This window comes from Nelumbo lutea, chromosome 5 (genome assembly GCF_056320005.1).
Source record: "Nelumbo lutea isolate HS-2025 chromosome 5, American lotus-T2T, whole genome shotgun sequence".
Lineage (NCBI taxonomy): Eukaryota > Viridiplantae > Streptophyta > Magnoliopsida > Proteales > Nelumbonaceae > Nelumbo > Nelumbo lutea.
The window spans coordinates 70,607,543-70,615,190 of NC_142688.1; positions in this window are offsets into that span (position 1 = coordinate 70,607,543).

Sequence of the window (7,648 nt, forward strand, 5' to 3'; positions counted from 1 at the left end):
TTGACTTTGATTCATTCCGAATCTATCAAAACTCAAAACATGAAAATTGTATAGTTTTTCCTTATCTTTCCAATGCATCTTGAATCATCTCAATCGGAGTCCGGATAGGAGATTTATGCCCAGATTACTACATGGCGCCGAAACTATGCAAAATTACCCGATTAGCCTTGTTTTTCTCTTGACGCCTTCATTCATGCCCTGATTCGAAATACAAGCATAATGAGTCCAATTAAGTACTAATTAAGTATAAAAGACTGAATATTTAGGGATAAAAATGTGATAATTTTTATTCTTATCATTTAGTAACGAGTATCCCACAGAGGGCGCCAAATGATGTGGCGTAATTCGGCTACTCCCTGCTGGAGACGATCTGGCTGCCAGCAACGACGGGGGCTAAGTAACCTACAAGATATGAATCAGAGATCCTGGGGTGGCTTACCCGGAGGGGACACTCCAATAGCTAAGTTAGCACGTAGTAGAGAGCTTGAAGATGATATCAGAGAATTAGAGAGCTAGAGAGCAAAGTTTACACATCATACCTTCGCCCCTGGGGGTTGAGGTCTTTATATACCAGAGTCCCTACAGGTTTGGTGGAGCAGTTCCTAGATCCTCGTTGTGATGGGATCCACTTTCATGTTAGGTGGGGATAATGCCACCAACCGGTAAGGTTGCCCATCTCCGCCTGAATCGGGGAGCGGGTGAGCTAATATAGTTGTTAAGGTACGATCTCGTACGATGTGGGGTATGGTGGTGGGCTCCTCGGGGTTGTCACGCGGAGGTCAGTCTGACTAGGTAGCGAGCTGCCTGTGAAGTGCCGGGCTACTTGGTGGCGAGCTGCCTGAGCTCGTTTTCTTCAGACCCGACCTGCTTTGAATAACGAAGTGCCTTAGTACTAAGATGATCTTGCACTGAGGTAGGCTTGTCCCAAGGTGAACTCTTTTTGGGGTGGACCTAGCTGTCCGAACTCGATCTGTAACGGACTTGGTACCGTTATCCTAGTCGCAAACTAGTACTAAGGTGATCTTAGTTTGGGATGATCTTAGCTCGAAGTAACTCTAATTCGGGGTAACAGGGTACCCGAGGTTGCTTTGTAGCGAACTGATCATGCTGAGCTATCATTTGTGTCTTAGTCACATCCACGCGTTAATCTGATCATGTTGAGTTGTCACTTATGTTGAGTCACGTTCACGTGTCTCCCTGTTACAAGGTTGGGCCAAATTTCCCTTCATCACTACTCATGCTATTTCTAGGATGTATCAAGTTAAAAGAATTTAGGGTGAATTTAGGAAGTCAATTTGGTGTGTATGATACTTTAAGATGTAGATTAATAGAGTAGTTTGGTAGGGTAGCTGATGAATAAAATTACATTTACTCCTTTGGATGCTATTCATTGTAACTGTAATGGAAGTCAAATTATTTAATTTTGAGACATGAGTTAAGGTCAATTAAATTAAAATGTGTCTACTCCAATGTTTTTGGTTGCTTAGTAATCGGGAATCTTCATCACAAATGTCGATTTTCGCGTAAAACAGTGATTGAGAATAAGAGTATGCAAAGCATTCTAAGTATATTATATGTTGAGTAACCAAGTGCATTCATTACCCACATTTGTATTTGTGTCAAAAGACATATTAATAACTTAGGAAAGAATAAAATGACCAACAAGCGGTGTGTTGAAAAGCTTAAGTGTGGGGGCATCTTGTTAAAAAAAAAAGGGTTGACCTTCATGATCTCATGTGTTTGTTGGTGACTCTATGCTACTTAGTTGGTAAAATCCATGGCATTTGAATTTGCATTTGTAATTTCATTTGTTGATAATCTAGTTGAGGTGCTTATTATGAAGTGTTTATAAAGTGTTCATATACTCATATTGATGTCCCTTGAATTTTTTGAATTTACATTGTGAGTTGGTGATTTATTTTGGATTTAGTTGACTTGTGTGCTCTTAATTAAAACATGGGCATTGCATTAGTGAGGCTCTTGTGATTAACATAGTTAACCGAGCATAGTTGTGTTTAATTTGCTTTTTTTTTGCAAAGATTTCGCTTGATTTGTGTCTTTGCTACTTGGGAACAAGTAACAATCCAAGTTGGGGGGAATTCGATAAGCTTAAGTTATTCATAAGAATTTGGGGTGTTTTTAGGCTTAGTTGTTGAGATTCGATGGTTAATTTGGGTATTTCTGTGTCAATTTAATGCATTCAGATGTTTTGTCACTTTTTAGGTAACTAATCGTCAAAGATGAAAGTTCTGGGCCAATTTGGGATGAGCTGATAAAGATCAGGGACTAAAGTGCAAAGCTCCACACCCAGCTGCAGCCCAACTGAAACCTTATGGGAGAACAACAGTTCGGCCCATCAAGGAGAACAACCCAACTGCAGTTCGGTCCACTAAGAACAGTAGCCCAGTCTGTAGCCTAGGGGAGGCTCCAAAGTCGGCAAGCTTTAGAGAAGGAAGGAAGGCTGAAGAGAAAAGGTATAAAAAGAAAAGAAAAAGAAAGAATTAGGGTTGGGACCCTTGAAGAAAAAAAACACAAGAGAAGAAGAGAGGAGGAGAAGATCTTTTGGAAGAAGCACACTCAATTCGAAGAGAAGAAAAAAGAAGGAAAACACAAGAAAACAATGGCGGAGACAAGATTGAAGATTCTTGAGCCAAGATTGAGGGATTGGTTGCAAGATACTTTCTTTTTCTCTTGTAACATCATGTTTACTCTTGATATTGGGATGTTGCTTGTTCTTAATTACATCATGAGGGGCTAAGTTTCTATTGTTAGGGATTAATACTTGATCATGCATTGATTTTTATTCATTAATAAAATCGATGAGGTTCTTGTTACATTGTGTTATTTGTGCTTATTACTATCATTGATTGATCACCAATGATTCATTCTTTAATCAAGATTATTCATTAAGAGATGATAATTGAGGTGAAACTAATAACCCTTATTTGACCAATAATTAGGTAGAGATATCATTTGTTGGTAGGATTTCCTTGTGAGTGTATTAACAACGTGTGTTTATGCAAAGAGGATTTCGATTGAAAGAATGAGAATTCATTGATCGTAATTCCATTTAATTGAACATAGGTTTAGCTAATCGACTCTTAAGAAATATCAACTAGTGCTTTTAGGAAACACCTTGGAATATAACATCCCTCGTGAGATTTTATTGATATTGGATCTTGATGATCGTGATAGGATTAATCCCTAGCAACTTTATTATTGATTTTGTTCAAATTACTAGTTTTTGTCATTTAATTTCCTTAATTAGTAGCGCTAGTTTAAATTCCTTAAATCCTAAACCCAAATTGATTATTGCTTTAAACAAGTTGAGAAAAAATTAATAGGTGCCTAAATAATTCATTCTTCATGAGAATGATTCTGTATTCCTTACTATATTACTTGCACGACTCCGTAATCTTGCGGATAGCGGTCATGTAACTCGGTCCAAAGTTGAGTGGACAACGACTTCATTTTCAAATTTCAAATCTGGGAAAGAATAGAGCACATGCTAGTTGGTGTAGGATGTTGGCGTGTCACTAGCATTTATCACATCTCAAGACCAGCTCGATTGCATCTACTTTCATGGTGGGGTAGTAGTACCTTTGTTGTAAGGCTTTCTAAGCTAGGGCCTCACCTCCTAAGTTTCTTCCACAAAACCCTTCGTGTATCTCGTGTAACACCTGATTTGCCTCGGTTCAGCATAGGCATTGTAGATATGGTAGAGTGAAGAATATTCTATAGAGTTTTTGCCTACTATCACGTAGCGAGCTACTTGTCATTCTATCCTCCGAGCTGCATTTCGTTCATTTGGCAATATGCCTTGTCTTATGTAGTCAAAGGTTGGATCTATTTAGTTCAGCTCTGTAGCATGTGAAAGATCTTCTGTAGATCTGCTTGCCTACTATCATGTAGTGAGCTACTTATCATTCTATAAGCTGAGTTGCATTTCATTCTTTTGGCAAAACACACATTGTCTTATGTAGTCAAAGGTTGGATCTATCCAGCTCGGCTCTATAGTACATGAATGATCTTTTGTAGAGCTGCTCGTCCACCTTCACGTAGCAAGCTGCATGTTGTTCTATAAGTCGAGCTGCATTTCGTTCTTTTGGCAATACGCCTTGTCTTATGTAGTCGAAGGTTGGATCTATCCAGCTCAGCTCTGTGTTTTTTCATCTCAGAATCAGTTGGAGGTACCAAGAATGAAAGTTGGGAAGGAGTTCCCTTACCTTAGCTGGTGCATCATTGTGACACTAGTAAGTGCACTAGCCGCTCAAGTAAAAAAGAGATGAGTAGAATATCGTAGCCACGAGGATTTAGGTAGCAACTACTAATACTAAACCAGCCAACTCTTATCTGATTAACCGAATACTACAGTTTATTCAAATCTGAAATTCTAAATTACAAGCTACCTAATAGGCATTGGTTCAACACCTTGCATTCAAGTTGAAAGAATAGGCTAAAATTACAAATTCATGATTCAACAATCAGCCCTCTTAGGTCATTCGAATAGAGTACGATTCAGCCTTGGTTTGGTGAAACACCAAGGCAATGAACAACCTCTTTCAAGTGCTTGTTTATCCTATGCATGAACGATGATTCTTATATATCTATCAAGAATCTAATCATTCATGCATGCATTAGATCAAATCATTCAAGGGCATCAATTTCAGATTGAATTGATCACCAATTGAATTATGCAAGTTATCTCTAACCTTGCATTCAATTCAATTCTTGAATAGCAAATCTGAATTTCTAGAACTCTCTCAAGCACTCTAGAAATTCTAAGAGGTTAGAACAAATCAGCCAAGCTGAATAATGAATGTCTGAATTTTTTTTCAAGCAATTCAGACATTACAAATTTCAGATCTGGATTTGTAAGAGAACAATTCGGCCCATCAGTTCTACAATCAATTCTCTAATTCAAGAAACATCAAATGCTGGATCTAATCCATTCGAATTATTCAAGAAAACTTAATTACATAATCTGAATTTACAACATTCAATCTCTATCATAGCAAGAAAGAAAGAAAGAAAGGAAGAGAAACTACACGATCTAAAGCTAAACTCAAATTCAAAGAAAACAAAAACTAAGAATGTAACATAAATCTCCCAATCAAGCTTCCCCTCCTTCGAACTCACCATCTTCTCTCTTGGATACTTGGATCACCTCATCTCCTTTTTCTTCTTGCGCCTAGCTCTCTCTCTCTTCTCCTCTTCTTAAATTTTGAACCCAAGGGACCAGAGAGTCTTGAACTTAGGCAATTGAACACATTCCCCCCTTCAAGAGACCTTCTTTTATAGGCTTTCAAGGAGCCTAGAGGCTTCTCTTGAAGCTTCTAGAATTGGGTGCACTTCACCTCTCTTGAACCTTCTAGAGTGCTGCCCCCTTTCTCCTTCTTGAAGCCTCTAGAAGTTGCCGCCCCTTGCTCCCTTTGGGCTGCACTTTGGGATGCAACTTAGCTGATTTTTTAGCATGTTTTGGCTGCACTCTAGGCTGCTCCTGGGCTGAAATGGGCCTCCTCTTTGCTGGGCCAAATTTAACATTTTTGCTAGGCTCTCTCTTTGGGTTCTCCCAAAGCGTGTAGCATGGGCTACATGGACCGATTGCTCTTCCATTTCTCTCTTGGCTGGGCTGGGATAAATTAATTAAATTTTGGCTCTCTTTTCTTGCTTTATGTCTTTTTTTCTTGAGTTGGTTTCCCCTGAATTCTTTCTTGAAATCAAGCTAAGATGGAGTGAAATTCAATCAAACCAGCATAAAATCCATACAAAAACTGCTTAAATTGTAAGTAAACCATGTATCATCAAATACCCCCACACTTAAGCTTTTGCTTGTCCTCAAGCAAAGACATAAGCCATAAACTGATCATCCCCCCTTCTTATTCTCACCATTTATCGGATGAGTTTGTAGGAGGGAATTGCATTGAGTGGCCAGGAAACCTTTTGTAACTATTCAGCTCCTATTCCTATAAACTAATATTTAACACATGCATTAGAGCCAAGGAAAGAGAGAATATGAGATTCTTCAAGCTCTAGTTTTCACTCCCATTCAATATGTAGATCAGCTCTTTGATTGTGAAAATTAACCATCAATTTGAACTAGGTTCGAATCTGTAATGGCACCTCATTGAGAGTTCAACTGCATTTTGTCCCCTTGAACCTCAACCGTCACCAATTTATCTTTTTCTTTCCTCAATTGTTTTCTTGGTGTGAGTGCATTTTATGCTCCATCTCACCCTTTCTTCTTCTTTTGGTGTGAGTGCATTTTATGCTCCATCTCACACTTTTTTTTTGTGTGAGTGCATTTTATGCTCCATCTCACACTTTTTTTTTTGTGTGAGTGCATTTTATGCTCCATCTCACACTAGTCACAGGCTTGAGGCAGATAACAAAACTCATATTCCAAGTTGCTAGTTTTACTATTCAGCTCAGAATAGCGGTGACAATTGGGCTTTATCCTTTTTGCATTTGTTGAATCTCATGCATCAGTAGTTCAGAAGTGAACTAGCTCGACTGACCATTAATGATGAGATCAAGTGCTTTCTTTCTCATGAATGTAGTTAGGGTTAGTCAAGATGAAAGACATATTCATCCCCCCTTAACCTAATGCATGTACTAAATCAAATTATTTACAGGAATAAAAATTGATACATACATAGGTCTCCCTTAACTCTTTGTACACCCTCTTTAAAATCACCTAATAAACAACAATGAGCTTGAGGGGTTTCAGTCTAATTAGTCATGTCATTGCCTGTATGTGTGTGTTGGGGTGAATGAGGTGCATGATTCCAACCCCATACCCTGGCCTCAGCCTAACTCCCCCACACTTAAGATGAACATTGTCCCCAATGTTCCTAGTGTTAGGGAGTAACAATAAATCCAACAAGAGCAATATCAAGTGAAGACTGTGGTGAAGAGGACTTCCCGAAGGCTAAATTGTGCACTGGTTTTTTAAGTAGGAAACCTCTTATGCTAGAAACCATTCCAAACTAGAAGGAGAGATTAAAAGCTTTATTATTCTAACTAACATCCTAAAAATAATCAAAAACAAGGAAATGCTATAACAATATGAAAGTCAAATAGTTTATGACTAAGTAGTATCATTATGGAGGGTCACTGATTATCTAGATAGAGAGTGGATGGAGGGGGCACTGTGCCGCCCACCAAATATGGTTTCAGGCGCTGACCATTTACCTTAAATGTGCCTTGAGCCAGGTGGGTGACCTCTATGGCCCCATAGGGAAAAACCTGTGTAATTGTGAAAGGTCTAGACCACCTGGATCTCAGCTTTCTTGGGAACAGGCGAAGACGGGAATTGTACAACAACATTTGCTGGCCTACATGAAAATCCCGTCTCAGCAAGTTCTTATCATGCCACCTTTTAAATTTATCTTTGTAAACCCTGGCATTTTCATAGGCAGCAAGTCTGAATTCATCCATCTCATTCAATTGCAACTGCCTCTTATCACCCGTGGCCTGTATGTCAAAATTTAAGAATTTTAGTGCCCAATAGGCCTTATGCTCTAATTCGACCGATAAATGACATGCTTTACCAAAGACCAATCTGTATGGGAACATGCCAAGGGGTGTTTTATATGTAGTTCTATAGGCCCATAATGCATCATCCAATTTGATGGCCCAATCTTTC